Genomic DNA, 25,625 nt, shown 5'->3' on the forward strand with positions numbered 1-25,625 from the left:
ATGCGCAGTTGCGTCACCACCGCCCCTACTTCCCCTTCTCCTCCTCCTACTCCTCCTCCTTCTCCTCCTTTCCTTTTCCCAGTCATAGCCACTGCGTGCTGGCATCGGCATCCCGACATTTTTCATCTAAAAAAAAAGACGTATCATGATTTTACAGGCTCTCCAGCACGGGGCAAACAAGAAACACCTGGAATCGGGGAATAATTGGATGGCGTTATGCATCAACCAGCTAAGCGACAATTGACAGTTTTGAGTAAAATTGGTTCAAAGGTTTTCAGCTTAGAAACAGGCCAACATGGTATATTTTTCTCCCTATCAAGTCGATACTTGGTACAATACTGTATATCTGCACCCATGTTTGAATTATTCACAATAAAATCTATCAATGACAATAGTTTCGTTGATTTTCTTTAATATCACTTAACCAATTCCTGATTATGGTAACCAAAGATATGCATCAAGCACCAATGCGTGGTAGTTAACTTGTTGATGCAAAATATTAGAGATTATTGTGTTATGGAACAAGAAGTTATGTACGTTTACCACTGAATGAATACGTAACATTGTTTTAGTTTGCGAACAACAATATAAGAGAAATAATTGTTAATTTATAATGGAAGCCATTAATAGTGTTCAAAAATAGTTTATTTACAAGTTCTCCAATTTTTATCTCATAACATTACATGAATAAAATGACTAAAACAATTTTTTCCTGTATGTCCATGCATATCATGAATCAGTTTTTTTTTGTCGCGATGCTGTCGTGCCAAATGTTTTTTTCTTCCTCTTTGTGCAGAGTGGTATTTTATGTCATGTGAGGTGGAATGACATCTTTTGATTGTACTCGGAGTGTGCGTATAGTTTGCCAGGCTTGTTTTCATTGTGTGAACACTTGTGTCACGACATTGACGAACCTCGAGGCAGAGTTACAGCGTGGCTAGGAAGTAGTTCAGAAGTATAGATTGGTTTTTTTTTAAAGAAATGTGTACCACGTTTTATGGTCAGCAAAAATGATAGAATATCAGCCGTAAGGGAACAGTCAGGGACTTATGTTTGTGTGTTTCGCTGGACAGCCTGGGCGTGTCTCGCGGAAGGCTGGGACATCGGGAACAACCACACGCCGCAAGGAAACTGGACGGTCCCAGCATTTGCCCCCAGAGGTTCCCGGCGAACCAAGGGGAACAGAAGTCAGAATCGCTTCACTCGCCGATGCGAGTCCAATGTCGGTTAATTTCGAAGTTCCCAGTGATTCGTTCAGCGCTTAAAAACACAGCAAATGTAGTCAAAACATGATCGAACCAGTTCATAAAACAAGATCACGCTTGAACTCTAATGGTGCAACTGGCCATTGTTTCAAGGATACGTTTTCTTGCGTGCTTTGATCTGTCGACGACTCGCTCGTCTACCTCACACCCTTGGCCTCGATAACGCGGAGCGAGTTTACGAGCAGACTTCCTGGTCGCGAACCAACTCGCTCAGCGTGTTCGCGCCGACTCGCTGTATCGCAGCTCGCTTTGCGCCAGCGAGTAAAGTTGCTCGTTTCCCATGACTGTGTTAAGTTCGGTGACTGAAGCCTCGACACACAATTCAAATACGAAAATTCTGGAAAAAAGTATATTTGTATTTGTTCAGTTAATTCCAATAAAACGATAATGCATTCAAATAAAAAAAGATTTGAAATAACGTGATGGAAGAATTAATATAAAAACCTCAAATGAAACCTGTTGTGAGCGAGTAAGCAAGTTTTTACTCGCTCTTTGTTGTCGACACTTGCCGAGCTAGCGAGGCACGCTCACACGTACGTGAGGTTTTTGTTTTTTTCCCCCCCGCCTGAGAGTAGCCAGTCAACTCACCCCGTGTAATTGAGGCTTCATACCTTTTCCCTCCGGCTCTCTCTCCCCTCTCCCCTCCTCCCCGCCGTGTTCCCCCCACGAGCGCAAGGACGCGGGGCGAAGAGGGCATCTCCGCTCGTGCCTCGCACGGGGGTGGTTCGCGCCCGCCCACGGGGTGCCAACCTCGGCGATGAAAGCGCTGGAAGGGCTCTCTGCTCGCCGAGCTGTTCCTCGTGTCCATTGCTGCGTGCTGTGTTGGCTTTTCAGGAACACCCTCTCCCGCTGCCTCATTAAAAAAAATTATGGTTGTGCTGAGGCGCGAGACGTGTAGCGTGTCGCAGTCGTCAGCAGGATGTGTTGCTACTGGCCTGCACCACACGTCTAGTCCTCAAGATGGCGGCTGAACACTTCCCTCGCGAACAGCTCTCATTAATTACGTGGCATTTACCGAAGTGGTCTTTTTTTTATTTCATTCGGTCGGAATGGCCGGGGGGGAGGGGGAAAAAGGAGCGGGATGATTAAATGCACGGGTCCTTTCGCCGGGGTTGGCTGCGTCGTTTTCGACTCAGGGAAACTGTCCCTTACCACATTCAGCTCGGTCCCTTTTCTCAGACTGTCGTCTGTGACAACGGCTTTCCTTCTCATTCCATTTCTCCCTCTTTTCCCTCTCGCCTGTTTCACTCCCGTGTTATCGCCGGCGGTAGTTGATTGTCGGCCATCAAGACCGCGTCGCGCACATCTGGCCTCGGGAGAGTGATGGCGCCGGCTGTTCTCTGCCGCTGCCGGCTGCTGGTGACGAGTGTAACCCCCCTCTCCCTTTTCCACACCTACACACACGCACACGTCAGCACTTACTCTCGCCGCCGACAGCGCGACATGGCTCTTGGCCTGTAGCCTTCAGGGGCTGCCCGTCACCAAGAGTGTTGTTGGATTAAGTGAATGGATGAAAAAAACGAATGAGGACTTGACGTCTCGTCGACATGGGGGTGACTGTGAGTGTCGGAGCATTGACTGAATGATTGGGCGTGGGTAATCACACCGGGGAAGCCCACCGCCTCCCGGCAACGTCCGCCGCGTTTCAGAGTTGGACGCCGGCGGGAATGGAACCCGGCCGGCTGCGGCGTGAGGCGAGTGCTGTGTCCCCGAGCCACCTTGTGGGAGCCGGCGTGCAGGGCAGGGGGGAGAGGAGGGCGGGTCGTTGCCACAACGCCGAAATACCACAACGCCTAATGTCAAAATTGACCACAACGCCGACAGCTAGAAAACTGCTGTGTACCACAGCGCCGAAATAACAACTGAAGGAATTTGTGTGTGTTTCTTAAATGTACCTTAACCGCGAAATACCACAATAAAACCTAACCTTACCTAACCTAACCTAACCTAACCTAGCGTAATATAACCTAACCTAACTTAACCTAGCCTATCCTAGCCTAACCTAACCTAGTCTAACCTAACCTAGTCTAACCTAACCTAACCTTTGTGGCAGTCCTGCAGTGACATTTTTCGGCGTTAGTGTATTTCGGCGTTGTGGTACACAGCAGTTTTCTAGCTGTCAGTGTTGTGGTCAATTTGGTATTTCGGCGTTGTGGCGCGTCCCCGAGGAAGAGGGCCTTCCACCACTGCATCCCGGCCCTCACCTCGTGCGACCCTTCAGCAGACCGCAGAAGAACTCGCGTCGTACTCAGTTCTATATTATCGTACTCAAATGGGTTTTTATTAATTTTTTTTTTATTTACGACTCCGACTTCGATGCCGACAGGCTTTAGGAGCATTGATCATCATTTTGGATTTATAAAGTTTGGCGATCATTTATATTTTGAATAATTTGTCCAAATAATTGTAATTACAATGCTTGTACACGTTGTTATAAGTATATATCAATTACAGGCTTCAATGCATAACCTTTGCATGGAAATTATTTGAACTATACCCTAAAAGTTGTCTTTAGAGCGAGAGATAGGAACCGAAACACGCCATACTAAGGCAGAGATCGAACATTACTGGCCGAATCCAGAGTCGTCTTTCGACGGCTATCCACTGACCGAAAGGCTTTTTGACTGAAACTGCTCGGCAGAGACGTCGTTTGGTGGTTGGTTGACTGCTGGAGAATAAATGTGGTCAGAAACTTATTTGAATGCTTGTTCGGTTGAGAGTCGACGTAACAGTTTAAGTTTTCGATACGTATTTTTCACATAAAACCTTTTCGTATTTGCTTGTGAATTATATAAAACATGTTTGCCGTTTGGCAGAACCGTAATTTGAATATTCTGTAAAGTTTGTTTTGGAATTAAACTAAGGGTTAGCAATCGTTTCGCTCATTTGTACTGTGGGTTGTGTAGCGATGACAGGAGATTGGGAGGAATTTAGAAATCATATTGAGGGTTTATAAATCTTCGAAGAATTTGAAAATGAAATTAATATATGTTCGAAATGCAAGCCCGTCTGGTTTGTATCTGGATAAAGTTTTTGAAAAAAAAATATCGTTATTGACAAGCCATTGTTATTTTATTACCAAATTAAAAAAAAAACAGTTTTCTCATAGGTAGTAAAAGTTACAAGTTTAGGTCCTGTATTCATCGTTACTGAAGTTTCATCGAAACGAGAGAATATGCATTTCCCACACTCACTCCGAGCAAATGATGTGCAGTGTTGCCAGATCTCTGCCAATAGCGGATGGGAACAGGCTATCAGCTAAAAGTCACTCTAAAGGCGTTTGTGAAGCACTAGAGGCTGCAAGGTATAACACAAATAAAGTGTCCTGCTGAGTGGTAATGCGTACTGATATTGCTTACTGTGCAATAGTGGTTTTACATACCCCATCTGCATTTAAATCCTTGATATGCTGGAAGTTGATGACTGTCTATTTGGTGATGCTGACGGCAGTGTAATCACGATAATGCAATATTTGCAGCGGTAAAAATTTTCTAAATGTTAAATCGTTTCGTTATTATTCCTGGACAGCACTAGCTGTACACAGCATGGCGATGACTGTTTCGACAGAGACATGTATCATGAAAAAATATTTTATCTCGCCTGGTTATGACGTTTCAAGCGGGTTCGTACATTTTTTAATCGACGTGTATTGGATAACCTTATGTTATTAAAAAAAAAATACAAGTCCTGCCAATTTTGTGCTTGTTGTGAGTTTTCGCTGCAGGCCGTTAGAATTTACGGAACCAACACAAATTTAGACGAGATAGCATTTCCTCAGGAAAAGCGAAAAATCATTTCACTAGGTTTGTACGGTATTATTATTTCTAAGTTGGCGTTGAAACTGCTTTAATACAAATAGTAACCACGTTGGTTTTGAACTATTGTGTAGTAAAAATTGACTGAAATCTGGAATGACACGTGCCTGCAACGTATTGTTGCTATGGGAATGCCCAACTGTTGCTGAACGTTTTGTCAGCGGGAGCCTCACAGAGCCGCACTGAACTCTTTCAACAAGCACGTTTTCACCTTGGTAGTATCACTCTTTAGTTCAAAATAAATTAAAGTTTATTATTCGGTTTCAAAATTTTATTCCTGAGGTAGTTAAACCGGAATAGGTTTTCTCCTAAACAACTGGTATCCCTGAATCCACGAAAGTGGGAGTGTGAAACGCAACATAATTTTTTTTTAATATTTGAAGTAAAGACGAAACCAGTTTGTCTTAGATACACGCTAGGCGGGAAAGTTTTGAGTTTGGTTTATTAATTCTTAACACGTTAACAAATTCCACTAAAATAAAGTTAGGAAATTTGGGTGTTGTTATCTAGATGTTAGAAATGAAGGCGAATATGCACAAACATGACAACTTTAGTAATTACAACCCTGGATGCTGTGTTGGAAACGAAATTTTATATAGATTTGTAATATTATTGAGTTTATTATTTAGGATTTATTTTAATTGATCAAAAACGTTTTCTACTATGTTACTCTATTTGCATTATGCACTGTTTGGAATTTGCGTGAGCGAAGCCGCGGGTGGCTGGCCATTATGCAACAGCTGCTAACAGCGACACTCACGTAGAGCGTGTGTGTGTAAGAGCGAGGCTGCTCTGTGAGCAGCAGCACAGGTGATGGTTCCTTGACAAATGTGTCGTGACGTGTACTCAGCGAGGCCGCAATGGCTGCTCGCCCAGAGATGTTGAATACGCCTCGACCGTAAAAAAAAAACAGGTTTAAAAAGTTTAATGTTCGCCGTAAATCCTGTTCTCAAGGAAGGTAGTTTTCTTCGGTTTTATCACTTTCATGGTATGCATAACTTGTTCGCGTCTTTGGTCTTTTTTTCCCCCCTCGACGTTTTTCAACGTCTCTTTAATAACAGTATTTCAGCGTGGAAGAATATTTTGAATTTTCAACGACTTTTAGTGATACTGCGGTAACAGTAAAAATTTTTTACTTGCATAAAATATTACCATGTCGTAGCTATGTGATCAGAAATATTTTTTTTTCATGTCAAATTTAATTACTGATGGATTTTAAATGTATGGCAAACATATCACAGGTTCATGAATTTAAATGTACGAAAACTGTTATTCCATTGTATTTCACTGTTACGTCAAATTCACAGGTTTCAACTGCGGTGAACATGTTAGATCGGTTAATGTGTTAACAACAGTGACCACTGTATCGGCTTTTAACTATCAATAAGTCTTTGGTTAGAGTAATAACACCGATTTTTTTTTTTGGAAAATCCTTTCGATGTGGCTGGCAGAAATAATGTTTTCCACCCCGACACTGATGAAAACGGAGATAAATAATAACAAAATAAATCAAGAATATTATTCTGAACACCTTGCTTGTATATGAACTTGTAGCGATTAAGTAAAATAATAACCATAAGCTAATATTAATTCTAATCAACCAATATCTATATAATAATTCGGTTAGAGTACCAGGAAATTTCAGAAAAGTAAATATTTATCCATGGGTGTGGTAAACAGCTGTGAGGAAAGCTGTAGTTGGCTGTGTGAAGCTGGATGTTATGATCCTATGACCTTTCCGAGCTCATTCATTCTCGTCCATCACAGTTAATATTACACCTCTTAATACTTGGCAACCCCCGTTTTGTTGGATTTTTTTTTTCTTTTCATTTTTCGGATTTAATGAAATAATTCTAATAAGGGACGCAAAAGTTAACTTTGTGCATTATCTAGCTTTCGAATAATAGAAAATTTAATTCTACTGATTGACCGTGATGCATCATCGTGCATTATTGTTAGTTAGGAATAAACGCGGGGCGTTTTTACAAATACGTGGGTGAAGCCTCTACTGCAGTCGTGTGTTAGACTCGTCTCGCTTCGTCCAGCGATGTCGACTGTGCATCAACGCGCAGTCCTCGCTCTTGGTTCACTATTGAGACTACGGGTAGTCTTTTCACAGACGAGAGAGCCAAACACCCGATCGTGCATCTTCGGTTTTTTGTTCATTGTAACTCATGATAAATAATGGTTAGCTACATTATAAATACTTTAAAACATTGTGGACGGTTGATTTGGTTAGGATAGCTACATTAAAGATACTGTGAAATCATGTAAACGGTTTCCTAGCCCTGGATAGCTACATATTAAAAAGTTATTTGCTAAGCAACCATAAAATGATTTTACAGTATTTTTAATATAACCAACCATACACAATGTTTTAAAGTATTTATAATGTAGCCAACCTATCCTAATCGACCGCAAAATTTAATGCCACACCGGTTTATACAATGAGATAGAACGGAAAAAAAGCGAGTATGAACTTCGGGGAACTTCGGGTGTGGCTCTCTCGTCTGTGAAATAATGGCTTCCCTTGAGGGCCGAATTCAGAGAGCTCTTTCGACGGTTATCCACACACCGAAAGGCTTTTCCATTGAAGCTGCTCGGCAGAGACGTTTTTCAGTGGTTGGTTGACAGCTGGATAAGGAGAGGCGGAGAGCCAACCACTTGAAAGTGAATGTGGTCTGAAGCTCATTCGAATGCCTGTTCAGTTGAAAATCGGCGGAGCAGTTGATGGTTTTAATATATAATTCCCACATAAAAACGTGTTCATGTATGTTTGTAATTGTTTATAACATTTTTGTCATATGGCAGATATGTAAAATGTTTTGGAACTAAATATGCGTTTTTAAAGAAATCGTTTCGCCCGCAAAGTGTGCATCAGACACGTGTTTTGTAGCGATGACAGAAGATTAGGATGAATTTCCAAATCACATTGACGAGGTTTTTGAATTTTTTTGATGATATTGAAAATGAAAATCCAGTTCCGCGAAGGTATATAAGAAATTTTGCAGACCCGTTTGATTTTTATCGGGATCAAGAGTTCTAAACACATTTTTTTTTCTCTGTTAGAAACTGCATCTGTTTTTTTTTGTTTTCGATTACGGTTTTGTGCTTTCTCACGAGATCAAAAATAATCGCTTTTTCATCGGGAGAAAACACTATAATTTTAGGCAACGTATCCATCTTCAGAAAATTTCTCAACCTCGTCCCTCGTGTCCAATCCAAACAACATATTATTTTCAACGGGAGAGCAGACAAAATACAATCGAAATGAAATAAGGCGCTTTTCTATACACACTCCAAGTACTTGATCTAAGAAAATTTTTGTGCCATGTTGCCAGATCTTCACCGAAAGTGGATGGGAACAAGCTTTCAGCTGGCAGTCATCCGAAAGGCGTTTTTGAAGTATGAGAGGTGGAGAGTCTGCCAGATGAATGAGAGTTGGATGCTCTTTCGAAGGTCAACTCTGAATTCGGGCCTGAGACTACCGTAGTACCGTACTACCGTATACTGCCCACTGCCCACTGCTCTGCCGGTCCTGGTTCAGTCCCCCGCCTGGTCTGGCGCAACGGCGAACGACGTTCCAGCGATATATCTTCTCATGTTGTCTGCACGTGCCCCAGTTCGGCTAGTTTCAAGTGCAGGACATTTATTTTGATTTGTTATTGCCGCCGGTTCGACGCAGCACTGGCATCGCAGCATGTGCACATTCATCGGTAGGTCGGACGACGGAATGTTCCGTGGCTTGCTGTTAAAAAGACAGTATGCGGTTCGCATCGACACGGGTTGAAGCAGACGTTTGAGGAACACAATGGAATAAACGAGTGGAGTGTGTACCAGGATGGCGGAGGAAATGCCACGGTGGTCGGGTGGTCGTGTGTGGTGAGGTCAGGCACGTCTCGAGCCGTGGAGCTCTTGTGTCGTAGGGCGAGAGCTGAGAGGGAGAGCAGTGTGACTGGCCCGTGGCGCAAGGGAAGCCTTCATTTCACAGACGAGAGAGCCACACCTGAAGTTCCCCGAAGTTCATGCTCGCTTTCCGCCCCCCCCCCCCCCCCGTACCCCAACAGGTGTATTTATTTGGGGGAAACCGTTTACATGATTTCACAGTATCTTTAATGTAGCTATCCTAACCAAATCAACCGTCCACAATGTTTTTAAAGTATTTATGACGTAGCTAACCTAACCTAATTGGCCGTTAGTTATCATGAGTTACAATGAACAAAAAAAAAAAAACCCCGAAGGTGCACGATCGGTCGTTTGGCTCTCTCGTCTGTGAAAAGAAGGCTTCCCGTGGCGCACTGCGCTACGCCCGACGCGGCGCTGATGGCGTGCCGACCGCACAGCTGTGTCCGTGGTCCGAGCCACCTCAGGCGCTGTCGCAGTGGCGTTGCCGCGCGCGCAATCGCAAACATGCATTCTGTTTTACTGAAACATCAAATTTTGAGTTGCCTTTCAAAATCATCCCTCAATTCAATATAAATGATGAAAATATATTTTTTTCTACGTTCTTTCGATGATTATTACAGTGGGCAAGGTTGATTCGTAACAGTCCTATGCTTAGATTAATCGCTGGGTTCTTCTGATCGTAGCTGCGCTGTCCAATGTTTTTTTTCCTTTCTGTATTTGCTGTTCTTGTCGCAGCTGTTTCCTTGTCAGCCCGCCGTGTTCGTGTGCTGTAATATTGTCTTCTTCCAAGGAATTATCAGCGCTATACAGGCATTTAACATTTAAAATCAGCTTAATTTGGCGTGTTTGCTGTGTGTTTGTTTATTCGTATTTTTTTGTCCGACTTTGACGTTTTACTATGGCATACAGTATAATAAAACAATAGCATATGCCCTTAAAATTGTTTTTAATTAAAACATAAATTTAATTAGTCAAGATAGTATAATAGTTTAGTACATTTTTAAAACAACCAAAAAGTTTGAATGTTTCCAGTAGAGTAATTTTTTTCTTTGTTCGGATTTTAAAGCAGGAATATTTATGTTAATGAGTTTATTCTCACCTTTAAAACACTAACTAGTTTTCTATTAAAAATACTGTTAGTGTAATTTTGACTCCAAAAGAACAAAAAATGGCAACGTGATCGTAACATACTGCATGTTTGACGGTGGAGCTCTTTGCGACGTCACTTCGTCCCTCGACCTGTTTGCTTGGCGCCGTACTTGGTGGCGCACAGCGTCGTCCGTTGAGCCAGAGTCGGCTCTGTGCGCGGGCGAGGGCTTATCGCTTCTAGAAGCTTCTGGAACAAACACAGTGTAGGCAGGAGCGCGCGGGCAGAGGTGAGTAATACCTGCATGTTAATGCAGCATCGTTCTAAACCCAATGAGTTTGCCAACCAGCCCCTAGACTGCGCGGCCTATTCAGTGGGAGTTAGCTTATCTCACTACGTGAGTTCATATCAAACACTTATTTTTTAAAAAAATCTTCAATACTATTGCATTAAACGTGATAAAGTTCTGTCACGCCGACTGTCACGAAGGCTTTGCTCATCGCACGTAATACTAGCCAGATAAGAAAGATCAACTTGCACATAGCTGCAGTTATTTCACATTTAAATATACCTACAGTTTTTAGAAGAGCTTCTTGAGTTTTGAACAGCAAGAAAGCTGATCTCTAATTTCTTTAAAGTTAAAGAAAATCATTTAACACGTACTTATTGGGTGTAAATTATAACTTTAAACGGTAAACTTAAATAGTTGGTGAATGATTGCCAAGCACTCAACTTAAAATGGTGCTGTGCGTGTACTTAATATTTATTTTAGTTTGGTGCACGTTAGCATATATCGCGTGTCAGTCCAGCTACAATAACAATTATAACACTTTTTTTTTACTTCTTCGAAGTACTGCCAATAGGTTACCGTTCTTTCCCTTCTTTAAAATGAACAAGTAGTGTGCGTTCTTAAATCGTTCTGCGGATACGAACACGTGTTAAATATTTATTCCGTAAATTACATTTTGGATGGTATCAGTCTTCGATGCGACGAGGCTAGTTTCAGTGTTACTGGAATTCAAGCCGATAACGCTACCAGCGCGCTGTGCTGTTCGTTAGAATGCATTGGTAATCAATACTCGGGACAGCAGACTTATTAATAAATCAGTTAAAACTGAGGGTGATATTTGACGAAAAGAAGAGACTGCCTGGCGGGACAAAGACCCTCGCAACAGTGACCCTTGTAACTGAGAGGAGTAAAGGTTAAAAACTGCAGAAAGAACATGGGGTATGAAATTAAAATAACAAGCATGAAACGCTAGTGACGTGATAGTGATGTGCTAGTGACGCGCTAGTGATGTGCTAGTGACGCGCTAGTGATATGCTAGTGACGCGCTAGTGACGCGCTAGTGACGTGCTACTGACGTGCTAGTGACGTGCTAGTGACGTGCTAGTGACGTGCTAGTGACGTGCTAGTGATGTGCTGTTTACGATAACGTCATCAAACCGGTCCGCGGACAGGTTGTGTGAAGATTCAAAATATTATCTACAAGTCTTCAACTTACTGAAATACAGTTGCCTTTAATGCGGAACCTAAGAAGCACAATGAACGGTGCAAGTTTTACTCTCGCATGCTTTTCAGTGCGTTAACCTCTCCTCATTTTTTGTGCAATTCCGTTCCATCGCTGCGTTTTCCCACTCGCGGCTTATTTTCCCCTCCCGGCCATTGTGTCCCGCCAATGCTCCTGATCGATATCTATGACGCACGAGTGCGGTCCCTTCCCCCTTCCCCCCTTCCCCTTCCTCCCTGTCATTCCCCGTGAGCCCGGTTTTTATGTCCGTTTAACATGGTGGAAAAATCGTGCCGCAATTTTTTTTAATATGTCTAGTTTCAGCAGGGCGGGTGACGAGATTCAAAATTTATTCCATCTGCGATTTTTCTTAAGTGGTGAGGCAGCGCAAAAATAATGTGATTCGTAGCGTCTAGTTTTTTACAAAATTATGCTTCTCGCAATCTCTATGTAAATGACACAGGCCTACGTGTTAATGCTATATGCTACTATAAGAGAGATAAACAGAGTGCAAAATAAATACTGGCTGACGAAGACTTGTGTTTTAATTTCATGCAGCTCGTGTATTTGACATTTTTTTTTTTAAAATAAACTATTGTGTACTACAGAGAAAGAAGGTGCTGCAGTGGTAGGTAATACTTACATTGAATTCGCATGCCGGCCCAACCATTCTGCATTCTTATTTATATAGTTTCACGAAATCGCTTCAAGACAATTCGAAGACGGCCATTTCCTTCATATTTATATGGGACTATCTAGATCTATCTCTAATAAATTGGCTGTAGGCAAGACGTAAAGCTCATTGACAGTTAAAAAGCTCCACAAAATGATTATTTCATTTTAGCCTTTTCTGAAAGAAAGTGAATATTTAGTTGTTTTTTTCTTGTAATTCACAAAGTAGCCTAAATGTAACTTCGACCATTTAATGACGAGTAAATATTGGAAAACCGTGCCGGCTATTGTGCAGCATCAGCCCATCCCACCAAGCACGAAGGTGCTCAGTTGTACACACAGCCACGTCAGCTGCAGCTTGCATCTTCGTCTGGATGCCAGCTTCTCGGTCTGCGGACCGTGTCAACTCCCTTGTCCACACCAAGCTTGCACGGATCGTTACACACTTATTGGTCACGTGGGCAGGATGCCTGACCAGTTAACCGAATGTCCTGATTGAAATTCCCGGCTGGACTGGGAACATCCCAGGTGGAAGCACGTCTTCCCCAGGAAGCACACGTGGTTGGACGCCGTCCTGTCACTTCTCTTCCGGAGAGCCTCGCGCCCACCCCGTCGTCGGCCATCGTCGGCCATCGTCGGCCATCGTCGGCCATCGTCGGCCATCGTCGGCCATCGTCGGCCAGCCCCGGACTGAGCGAGGTCCTCCGTGCTGACTGGCGGCGGAGTGAGTGGTCAGTGCAACCACTCACCACCAGGCGCGCTTGCGTCCCTGGTCACTAAATCCAGTACTGTAAAATTAGTAAAGCGGACCACGAGTCCAAGTGCCCAACCCCCGCATGGTAGACTCTTTTCTACTCTGTCCAACACTTCATCCAGACCATCCTCTGTCTCCTGTAAATTCCTACACGTAATGCATGCCAATTTGCATCCCGCATGAATGTGCCCAGGGTTTTCCCTGTGTCTATGCAGGTTTTACCTGGGCCCAACCTATATCCAGTTATAGTCTAGATTTAAGAGTGAGGGGAGTTATTCATGGCGCCAATCGCTGCCATGGCTGGCCAATCCCCTCCTAGCACATGATGCATGCGACCCTCTCCCTGCATGGCTAATCCCAGCATGACTAGGCGTATAGGCTTCGGCCTGAGACGCACCTAGGTCCCTCCCTAACCCGGACCCCTCCAAAATACACTTAGTTTTAGTTAGGTTAGGAAAAAAAAAAAAATCGAGGTCCTCCGAGCAGACAGAATCGGCACTCGTTTACTCGACCTTTGAACATCGCCTTGCGGCATGCAGTACTCTTGTATTTAGAGCTGCTGCTCCCGTGTTTACGACATTGAATTATTTTTACTTCGTAATTAACACCGTATCTTTAAACTTGGCGTGGGTTTGTGATGAATTATTTAAACAACAATGGCTATTGTTGGAATTGAAATTGCCGTTCAGAAAGTTAAATTTTAAGGTCTTAAGAAAGTCCAGGGTATGCATGAAACATTGAAATTCCTGTGTCTAACTTGCTTGTAGAAGGAACAGAGACAGTAGCGAATGAAGGGATATTTGAGTACCCTATTGGGAAATAAACCACTTGGGGATTTTTTGTTTACATTTGTATCTTGTTCCTCCCCCCCCCCCCCAAAAAAAAAAGAGATAACAAGAGGAAAGGTTGATTATAACGAACAGTAAAACAGTGTTGAGGGAAACAAGCAAAATGTTTATTGAAATTATTACAAAGTCAAATAAACGACCATTCGTGTATTCTTGAAGATAATTACAGCTGCGTGCGATTACTGGGAGTACTCCACAAACCCAAACTATAAACAAAGAACTGTCAAAGTTAACAGAGAGTATAATTTTATCACGAATACAATCAAATGATCGAACCAATACTAAGATTAAAACTTCTGTTGGGTCCTCATCGTAAAAGTGAGACATTTGTTATTACAACAGTGAAGTGAAAAAGTTAACACAACAGCAAAAAAAAATTACAAGTAACCTTAAAAAAAGTAGTAATGTAGCCTTGAACCACGTGATGAACATGGCTCGGAGACAACGAGGTATTTCCACCATAAGAGATTCATAAGACAAATACCATTACTCTAATTCCTAAATTAATAATTACTGAAATATTAAAATTCAGCAAGTTCATTACACCTAACATTCGTTATGATCCATCCTCCATCCATCCAATTAGTCGTATTATGTCTGTACGACACATATAGACACATAGGTTAAGCGGGCGACGACTCAGTCGACACTCGCCCTAGAGATGGTTGAAAGAGAGGGTCCACTCCAGGGCCTAACTGCAGCGGTGTCTGCTATGTGGCGCCCTCCTCCCTAACGACACTCAACACGGACTTCTCTGGCATGAAGCGAGTGAGGAACACCAAGTTCCGAAGACGACTCCCGCAGCTGGGCGAAGGAACAGTCACACCTCGCTCTTCAAGACTCATCGGCACTCATGACCTGTCACACTCGTGATGGAGAATTACCATCCGGCGAACATCCCCACGTTGTTCCCGTTCCGAAGTTGTGACAGTGACCTAAACTCGTCACACTTTAACCAGTTTCAACTTCGTCGAACACCAAAGTCCACAGTAGTGTTTCAAAGTCAAAGTCCGGTTATTACTGCACTGCCCTTTTTTTATATCAGCCACTGCTCCAGTCACATATTAAGTCCTCTTTGTAGTCTCCGGCGAATTGTACCCTTCTAAAATTAATAAACTCTTCCACTCGCTCACTCGCACTCACTCGACGAGTAAAAAATAACAAAGTCGTTGGCGAGTATTTTTGAACCTTGGTGACCACTTGCCCTTACCGAGTGGGTGTTCAGTAATTACTCGCTCAGCGAGTTGCAACTAGCTCCGCGAGTCTCTGAACGAGTGGCCAGTTACTTCTCCTTGCGGCTATCTCCTGTTGGCACCTCGGCGCTGATCGAGCTTATGTCCGAACTCACTTACCTATGTCCAGCTTACCAGTTTCTGAGAGCAAGTCCAACATGTAGCTCAGTGTAGCATCGGGCAGTGTGATGTTGCTAGTTATCGTGGTGACGGGTGACATATTCGGGTGTGAGATGTGAGAGCTTCCTCACTCGCCGCTCTGAAGACTGGGCGCTGCAGGCCAACCCTGGCTTGGGTTGTTATCCACTTCATTGCCGAACTATCCAGAAGCATCCAGGGGAGGAAGGAGGGGTGGTGAGGTCAGATGACAAATCACGTGGTTCCCATTCCACTGACATGGTCGGGCAAGTCTTGAGGTGGGAAGCCTACAACTCACATAGTTTCGGTTCCCTGCAAAAATTTCCGAAGATTTCCGAAGTTTTGCGTTTTGGTATTAACGCCACTTCAGCCGCTAAATCAGAAGTTTCCAATGAAAACAAGCATGTTGTGACTGACCTAACCTAACCTAACTCTTCGATTTTTTTAATTTCAAATTTTGAGAGAAATCCGAAGTTGCACGAACGTGGCAGGGAACCGAAGCTACGTGAGTTGTAGGCTTCCGTCTTGAGGTGGCTGTAGATGATGCATGCCGGAGTGGTAGGCCACCAGAAATACCTCGCTGTTATGCCGGTAGTGTGACGTTCAGGGGATAACTGCCAAAGCATCGTCAAAATCGAGATTACGTTGCGAGCGGTGAAAACCAACCGCAACACAGAGCGAAACCTTGGGTTACAGTGGTGAGGTAGCAGCAGAGTTGATCTCAGCCGCAGTAACGAACCCACTGAACCCACTGCGGCGCAATTACACGGGTCGATGACCGGTATCCCCCCCTCCCGACTGCCTGGTACAGGGGAGGAACCCCTCGCCGATGGAGGCCCCGGCCTGTCCTGTCCTCGGCTGGTGTCGCACCGCTAGGTCAGGGAGTTCATTCCGACATGCTAGAGACCCGGAAAATTCGCGGGTTCGTTTCGTGTTATGCTAAAATTCAAATTATTATACCTTAGCTCTGCTTCCGTCATTGGTTCACTGTTAATCTGTAGGACTGAGGGCCAATTAGAGACCCTCACTCATAGAAGTGTCGAATCACAGGCCACCCAGTCGAGACGACCATTAAGTCAGCAGCCAATGAACAGTTGGCATTTGCCCGAGTGTGTAGAGGATATTGGAGTCTATCCTGGAGGTCATTGAACCCGCGAATTTGTCGGGTCTCTAGACATGACTCTTCCAGTTTAGTAGTGTCGAGTTCTTGCAGCCGGCCAAGTCGCGACATTTCATGTTAACTTCGCAAAATATGCCTTGTGTATTTCTGTGCGCTTCATATTCATACAAAAGTTCGAAAAATTAATGCATAAAGTAACAAACTTTTTGATATGAAATACGCCATACCCAAACCTTCAATTACAGCTCAAGATGTTTGAAAATTTCGAAATTGTGTCAAAAATTGACACGCAAAGTAGAAACAAAAATGATCTGGTGTTGCGCAAGTGATGAGAGTTGTATTGAATAATTAATTGTCATTAATATTGGTTCACTAATGTAAGCAAGTTGCAAATATTTAGCAAGTCGTTAAAATTGTGGATGTTCAGTCTACAACTTTTATCTTATGTTACATCTGATAAAAATGTTTCTGAATTTTTTTACGTAACAGTAAAGTGCATGTTCTTTGCGTTAAGGATAACAAAGTCTGTAGGGATAAAACCAACAAATTTGCTTGTAATAAATTACAAAGTAACACTTTTGGTATAAGTGATGAAAGTGTTTCTTAAACTTGTCCGTAAACAAATAGTCATGGATATCTGTTTGTTATCGAATAAGTGGACAGCCAGCTATATTAAACTTATATTAAGGCCTGCTTATAATTGTCTGTGAATGTCTTCGTGACAATTGAAGTATACTAATAAAACAGTAACTATAGCGGCTGGCTCGCTAAGCAGTTGAGTCAGTGGCCCCAGGAGCTGTGATCGCTGAGGCGACAAGTTCATGAGTCCTGAGAGGTTAATAGTTCCCTATAGCACTAAAGGTCTTGTTGTGCTAACCACAGGCCGGGTACACACGGAATGAGACACGACAGGACGCCACATTTGGTCCGATGGTAGTTGACTTCCATTGCATTTACATACGAGCAATGCACGCAGAATCAGACGCGACACGACGTCACAGAACTGTCGCGATCTGACACGAGGCGATAGCACAGAACGACTGCTCCAACTTCGTCAAGAGCAGACTGTCTGATGGCTGCATTGTTCTGCGCGTGCGCGAGTTAAAAAACTTTCTCAACAAAGGCCGGCTGTAGTGTGTATATCCTTTATTTACTCGATGGTAGGGTGTTTATAGCTGACTAGTTAAATGCTGTTTTTCATCGTTACTTTGAGTAAATATTCAGTTAATTGTTTGTTGTCTCATTATGCATATGGATACAGATCGATTAGTATGTTTAGTACAGGAAAGACCTATTATATATAATCCATATTCTAAGTAGTATTACGACAACAGTTTGATCCCAAGAATGTGGGAATAAATAACGTAAGTAAATACAGTGTTAGGTTGTCGTGAGGCATAGTGTGATGTCGCGTCGTGCCTGAGTGTGCGCGCCAGCCTTTTATTATCTAGCTAGCTGGAGGCACCACTTGACTGACAAGCAGTTTAGCCGGACATTTGTGAATATTTGTCACTTACAGATATCAAAACAGTTTCTCCGATGGAGCGTTTATTCTACGCTTGTCTTGTTGCTTCGCGCTCCATAAACACATCAGTACTCGTATCCATGATGTGATGGGCAGTTGGCTGGATTCAAGCCCTTCTGTGGGACGCGGGTGGTGTGTGCACATCACGTGACATTGACAACTGACTGTAAATATATATTGCAATCTGAGTCCACAGAGTGATGCTAGCCATGGCCACAGGCGGAATTTCCGTGAAATACGGGCTCCAGGGTTGCCCATCATTTTTCGGCATGTATCCGCGGATCGGTTTTTTCCCTCCCTTCCTTTCTCGTCCGGGCGAGCCCATCCATTTTTAATTTAGCGAGCCGGTGGCCGGGGCTGAAAGGGCAGCGCGGTGCGGGATGAAGGCTTTAATAAACCTGCTGCTGCTGTTGGCCCTTCACGAGGGCTCCCCCCTCCCCCCGCCGGCTGAGGGCGTGTCCACTCCCGCCCACGCTCGGCCGTGACGCAGGCTCGCTGCACCCGCCCTTTCCTGGACACCCCTGCAGCCTACCCGGGCGTCTGTTTCCGTACTTCGCTTACAAACCCTTTTTTTACGTGACAACGTCTAATAAATGGATGAACGCCGCCTGCACGCACGAAAAAGTGTCCCGTTGCGCACATTGTCCCGTTATGCTGTGTCCCGTTACGCTCATTGTACGTTTGCGCCGCATCTATCTCTCTTCCACTCGATTGGAACAACCATCGATTTGACTTTTTCGAGGCACATTAAACTTGAAACACTCCCGTTTCCTAATTTTCCTATCATCGTCCTATCCTTAACAGATTAACACAGATTGGAAGAAGTTAAATAGCAAACATGCATAAAAGTTATAGTTATAATAATCTCTTCGTTAAAGTAATAAACATATTTGAATTAATGAGTGCAAATAAAAGTAAGTTTATCAATTAAATTGTAGATTTCATTTCACTCCTTCTTTCTATCGATACAAAATAGTGATAATTCAATAAAAATGATTCAATTTTATTCATAAAAGTATGCACTCATTTCATCAATGTTTTGTTATGACGTCACGCTATACTATCGTCCGTAAACCGACTTTACAGACAACCAATTTTTTTTATAACACGATAAGAACTAGAATGCGCGTGTTCGGAATAATTTTTAGATATGAAACCCCTGGGGTAAATATTCTTGAAAGCACTCAAGAGCCTTGCATTACATCTTTATCTTCATTTTCCCGCCATATAATGTAACTGTTACCGCTCAAATATCATATTTGGCCTCTGCACGTCGAGAGAAGACTGCGCGGTTGTTCAGAGCCTTGTGCTTAGAGGCGATACCGCGTTAGAATAACCATCCCGTCTCAGTAACACAGCTACACCCCGACTAGGCGGGCCTCTTAGGCGGGCCGCCCGCCTGGAGTTACTATACGAGGAAGCGCTAAGGGCGATACCTGCTTGCGAGTGAAGCGCCTACTCGCCTCCACCACATGTGAGTCGCGCTGTTCTCACCTGAGAGACTTTCAGCGGTCGCTCTGACATTTTATCGCTGGTAAGCGTGTAACAGTAGCTCAATTAAATCCAGTTCCCTTTTGAAAATATGTTGTGTTTAGTTGGAAAGATATAATACACAGAAAAGTTAATATGCCTGCTAATAACAAAGATGCAGTAACAAGACTAATAATCTGATAAGCAAAGAGGAATACCTTCTCGTAGGAAATCGAGAAGCACCCGGATGCGTGAATAACAAACAAGGAAATTACTCGCTGGACATAGTTACATTTATCACTCAATATGTAATCACAAGTTATTAAACTAGGAAGAGAAACTCAGAAACACAGAGCTAATAAAATTGTTTTACAACAATAAATATAGATTCCATACTATATTAGACAATATTAGAATTTTAATCTCGAAGTGCGGTTCAGGTAAAGGGGATCGATACGTTCAAAAGCAATAAAAATATCTTAACATAAAACTCGGTGCAAAGGCGAAATGAGAGATTGCGTCAGCATAAGACGCTTCCGTTTTTTTTTTTAAAATGTTAATACTGTAACACAGCTACGTCTGGCTAATAGAAAATTATTACACATTAATAAGGCTTAGAACGAGTATTCTATGTATTGCAAACGATTACAATTTCATAAATAATGACCAGAACCGACAAGCGAGTATACCATCAACAGATACGGGAGGGGGGGAGGTACTTTAAACGCCAGTGCAATGGCCGAACAAGTCAACAAATTAGGGCAATATAAAACTATGTGTATAAAAATCCAAATCCCGCGAAGTGGAAAAGTGAAATAAATAAATCCAAGTATCCCATTAAGGGGAGTACACTAGTCTTAGGCGTAGAAAATAAATTCAGAAAGCTCATTCCAAAAAACTCATTGAGCTATAAGAATGTATATTGATTAGGAAGATAAAGGAGATTCTAGGCGTAGTACTTCTGCAGCAGAGCAATTTCAGTGGTTTGGCAAAATAGATATTTCCCGAATCAGCCCGCAAAGTTGAGAGGAAAGAAGGCTTAAAATATAGATTTGACAGAAAGAAGCCAATAAGAGATCGAAATCAGACAATAATGACTTGATTGTTTTGACGAGAGCACATTTAATGTTTTCTACCCGGATGAACAATAAGACATCGTGTCCATCCTAGGACAGGGGGTAGGGGAATTAGCAGGTCCAGTGGTCACGACAGAGATGCCTCTGCTGAGATCCACCAGATGACGATGGAGCAGTAACGGAATGAATGCGCGAGGGAAACTGGAGTAACCCGAGAAAACCGACCGGCTCATGGAATATTTCCACCATGTTTCTTCCGCTGGGAGTCGAGTGATCTGACCACTCACCCACCTATCTCTGATGGTGTGGTGCGTGATTTGGTAGAAAACAGTATGTACAGCCTACTGTTAAACACGGTGTAGGGCTGTACATTCTGGTGGAGTACAAGTAATTACTGTAATTGATGGCACTATGAAAAAATTAGATTAGCTCAGCATTTTGAAAGAAAGTCTTTTTAAAAGTGCGTGCAAATTTGGCATCATTGGCTGTTTCTACGTTTCGACAGTGACCCAAAGCATAAACCTTTCAACTGTGCGAAAATGGCGGTTATACAACTATCAGAAAAAATGAAACATCTTTCCAAAGCCCGTACCTCAACCCTTTATAAAATCTGTGGGCTGAGGTGAAAATAAGAGTCCGTAGAATAAAGTAAGTTACTAAAGATTTAGATCAAGTAATTCAGGAGAAATGAAGCCGTATTCAAGATGACGACACAAAACTTATTTCATATCTGTCAATGGCTATTTTGTATTTTTTAGGTGGTGCTACTACTTATTTGGATGTTTGGGTGGTCGAATATTATTGTGATTGATAGTTTTTGTCATGAAATAATTTATTTTTATATAGCATTCATGCAGATAATTTCTCTTTTTAATATTGTATTTAGAAGAATGAATGTCATTATGTGTGTTAACGTTTTGTTTATGTATGGTACATTTAATTAAAACTATACCAAATATCGTATGACACGTGGCCGAATATTAGTCACTGGAGATGGCGGATATTGCTGTCGTTACCATCTGTTGATTCTAGCCACTTTCCGCTTGGATTGCTGTTGTTCCAGCAGTGGAGGGTCGCTGGGGAAATGACTACTCGAGTAGTGCTAGCACGTGCTGAGATATTCACCTGTTTATTAGATTTCACCGTATGTCGACGCGTAGTTCACACCTTGGCCTTTTATTTCCCTCGGTTCGTCAGTGTACCTCTTGATTTTCTATTTGTTTTTATGAAATTAGTTTGAAGGGGCTTACTGGGAACGTTTGAAAGGCCTTGTCGCCTTTGTGTACTTGAAGCACCACACATCGGTTACTTTAATTATTTTAAGCACAATTTTTAGTACTATGCGCATGCGTTACGTAGGATAATCGTGCTTTTATTGAACAGCAAGGTTTTGAATACAATTAGTTTAACTGGAACCTTTATTTCCCCTCAAGCTGACTGCACATGAATTGGAACGGCGATCTTCAAGCATTTCCACCAATTACCAACACACGTTTCCGGAGCGGTGAACTACAATCGGCTAACTTTGGAACAAGCAGTCGTATCCTGCGTATGTCACGTGCCGTACTCTTCTTGTTTTGGTGGCTGGAAGTTAAGTTGTACTTTGTTTTGTTGCAGGTATGTTGCAGCTACTGCCCGTCAAGTGTCGGGAATTTGTGTGGGACATCCATGCTGTTCACGCATACCACGTAAGTGACGCACACTGTTCATATGCAGGCCACATGCACGCTTCATTTAGTTAAGGCTTTGAATATATATACTGTATAGAAGTCGCCAGCCCAGGTTAAAATTTCTAATACGGTTTTGAGGTAGTTGGTTAATTCACCGCCGCAATCGCCACCATCTCTAGGGCATCGACTTGTGGTGGTCCCTAGCGGGCAAGTGTCGAACTCTTCAAACACCCCTTCCCCCTCCCGTTGAACGACCTTGAGCTGCAGTGAATGATAGGTGGGGGGTGCGGGGAATGACAGCGGGCGACAGTGCTGCGCCCTAACGGGTAAATAACAACCTATAAACGATACAGGGCGTTATGGCAGCGCACTGCAGCGGTGAAGTTACCAAGCTGCTCATCATACGCTTCTGAAAAACGTAGAGTAAATCCTATCCACTCGCGACTTCTATACAGTATATATATTCAAAGGTTAAGGTGGCACTGGGTCACTAATGACAAACCTCCACTCGTTATTTCAGCCAGCAAGCGGGCAGATTTTTAAAAATAGGTATGTGCAATGCTTGGCTTAAAAATGCAGGTTGTTTAAAAAAAGGGCCGTCGCCTACATGTCGTACTGTACGTAGTATAAAAACGCATAAAACATTAACGAACATAGCTAATTGGCGAGCTTGGCTTCCCTTCCGAGTAATGGCGTTCCAAAGATAAGGCGTGTAAACATGTGCATTGTGATCCTGGGTGCCGTACAGTCTAGACAGTAGATAGGACGCGTGGACCAATTAGCATATCTCGCCTGATCGCACCTGTCACTCAACTTCCGTTGGTATCCTGTGGATTCTTTCCACTCACATCCGCCACCCATGACGTATTTGTAAGAGTGAGATCATGTATTCAAAGAAAGCAATCACTCTGAAGGGAAGCCGAATTCGTTAGCTGTTTTGTTCGTCATATATTATGTACAATTCTGTCTGGTATAGTTGCACTCATGTTTTTGAAACAGCATTTATACTACGTATTTTTTTAATATTTTCTTTTTTTAGGCTTGACTTTGACAGCTTTTTTGAATTATTTTTGCGGATTTCACATCTTTATGAAGAACTATTACGAAAATGGTACTGCAGATGTAAATTTTAATGCATTTCTTCGCTGTGGAAACACAGAAAAATAATTAACTTCTAGTTAATAATCATGAGCCAGTAGAAAAAAAGCAAAATGGTGAAAATTACCTGACTTTTACAGATAGCAGATAACGTGTATAATAAAGCTGACGAAAATATTAAAAACAAAGTTATTCTCATTGCTCAGTTAAATGTCAGCAAAAGCATTGCAATGAAATGAATAATGAAGTGAAATATAAAACTCACCCTGGAGAGTGAAGTCGTAGCTGAAGTTTAGTTTTAGTTATTGCATTTTGTATACCATATATGGAAAACACTGTTATGAATACGAAGCTTTAAATATTTTGTACGTTTGATTTTACCACAAAACTGTCTTCAGATGTTTAGCGATCATTCAATTAAAATCATTAACGAGTGTTCAAGATTACAAAATTCTGTATGTATTTGTATGCGTGATGAAGTTTCAGGTCTTCGCTTATTTAAATAGAATAGTAATAAATTTACATAATACGGATCACATGAAGAATCATTTTCCCTGAAGTAAATTCGAAGATTGTTTTTTTTCTTTGTGGGGGGGGGGGGGGGGGGGGGCTGTTAGTCCTACGTATTGGAAAATAGAAAGGTGGGAAATGATCGAAGAGGAGCGGTTGGAGCTAAATTGGATTTTTTTGGGGGTTGATAAAGGATATCCCCAAAATAACTTCATGTGTTTAGAAGTGGATTGCTTTTATCACGTTTCTACTTGAACGGAAATAATTATTTATAAAAAAATAATGTTTGCTAATGTACATTATACCCTACCGCATTTCCATTGCGATTAGCTGCGCACTTAATTGGTTTACACGGGTATGTTTCTTATCGCCTTTCCTTTAAATATTCATAATTTAATGTTTATAATTATGTTTTGAATATTTACTAATTCCGTAGGGTGTATAATGGCACAGCCGTACCGATAATTTATTACAATAATTATTTCCGCCAGACCATGAGGTGCATGCAGTGCCGATCATTTTAAGGCTCTCATACGTATCAACATTTTATGCGCATTACCAGACTTAAAATTATTGGCCTTAAAATTATATATATATATATATATATATATATATATAAATTTTGGCTGTTAACCGTTTTTATATCCACTTGAAGTGCTTGTTATATTTGATGGCTGATAATTAGAGATTGGTTATGATTAGATTTTATAATATTGTTTGAATGCTGTACCCGTCATTTTGAATGAAAATTTTGCCGCTATAAAGAGTGTAATAATTGGTCTTAACCCCAACTATTCTCTGTTTCAAGACGTTGGGTTTGCTGCAACACAGCCAAGCTTTAAAACTACCAAGGGAATACTAAAATACGCAGCGTGTTTATGAAATTGTTAAAGTTTTTTTTTCTTATCACTACTCACCCTTATAGATATTGTTTAAAATCGTGAAAATATTATTAAAAAATGAACTATCATAATAGAATTTTTAGCGAGGGTTTTTATTGGAAACTGGAGAATCAGATGGTTTTAGAGTCATGCTTTTATGAGCTGTGGACATTTTGTATGATTTCTCTAAAACACCATGACTGAAGTTCTAACGGTCAGTTAAAAGTCTGGGATGTTCAGGAACTTGGAAAAATACTAAACATATTTGCGTGTGTGTGTGGTAACTTTAATCATGATGTTTCCTATAAACTGGTATAACATTTTCACAGGAATTGTATTTAACAATGTGGCTTTAGTTAGGTACAATTCTGTCGTCAGAGTATCTGATTTAAATACTAATTTGTAAGTTAAATTAAATGGTGAAAGCCCTTTGAATTTAGTAAGTTATTATAACCCAGAAAACTACATTGTGATAAAACTACCAATTTTTTATATGTGAATACGAAGAAACATACGCTGACTGGTGATTCATTCAATCTCTTATTGTAATGTCTGCTTTAAATTTTTATTTGTATTCCGTATTACCTTCGATGTTCCGTTACTCTTGAAACGACTCAAAAGTGTCGATAAAGTGTTGGTAAATACAGGAATTCAGTTGAAGTGTTTTACAACTTGTGAACTATTGTGAGCTAGTTTCAAGCGAACTATTTTAGTCAAGAAGCCGATAATATGAATATTCTGTTCCAGGTAATGAAAAACTTGGAATCAATTTCTGAAATTCATTCCTGCTCAAAACTGCTTGAAATTTAATACAAATTTAGCCTTGTTTACATCGATACAACTGATACAATATCACGAAAAGTAGTAAAATATTTTAAAATTTAATTGAATCGGAGGAAAACAGGAAGGATATAAACGTGGTGAGATAAGGACAGTAACTTACATTAGTCCATTATAATGCTTCCCATTTATGCAATTTTTAACGTAGAATCTCCATAAATGTGTCAAAATAATCAAGAAGCTCTATTATTCACATTTATTTGTTTT

The 25,625-nt window shown here is 41.8% G+C and overlaps 1 protein-coding gene across 2 annotated transcripts in view; it reads left to right on the forward strand.

Annotated features, from left to right (window-relative positions):
• LOC134542647 (stress-activated protein kinase JNK) overlaps positions 1–25,625 on the forward strand; it is a 427,819-nt gene that overhangs the window by 96,960 nt on the left and 305,234 nt on the right. The window lies entirely within an intron of this gene.

The sequence above is a fragment of the Bacillus rossius genome (genome assembly GCF_032445375.1).
Source record: "Bacillus rossius redtenbacheri isolate Brsri chromosome 9 unlocalized genomic scaffold, Brsri_v3 Brsri_v3_scf9_1, whole genome shotgun sequence".
Lineage (NCBI taxonomy): Eukaryota > Metazoa > Arthropoda > Insecta > Phasmatodea > Bacillidae > Bacillus > Bacillus rossius.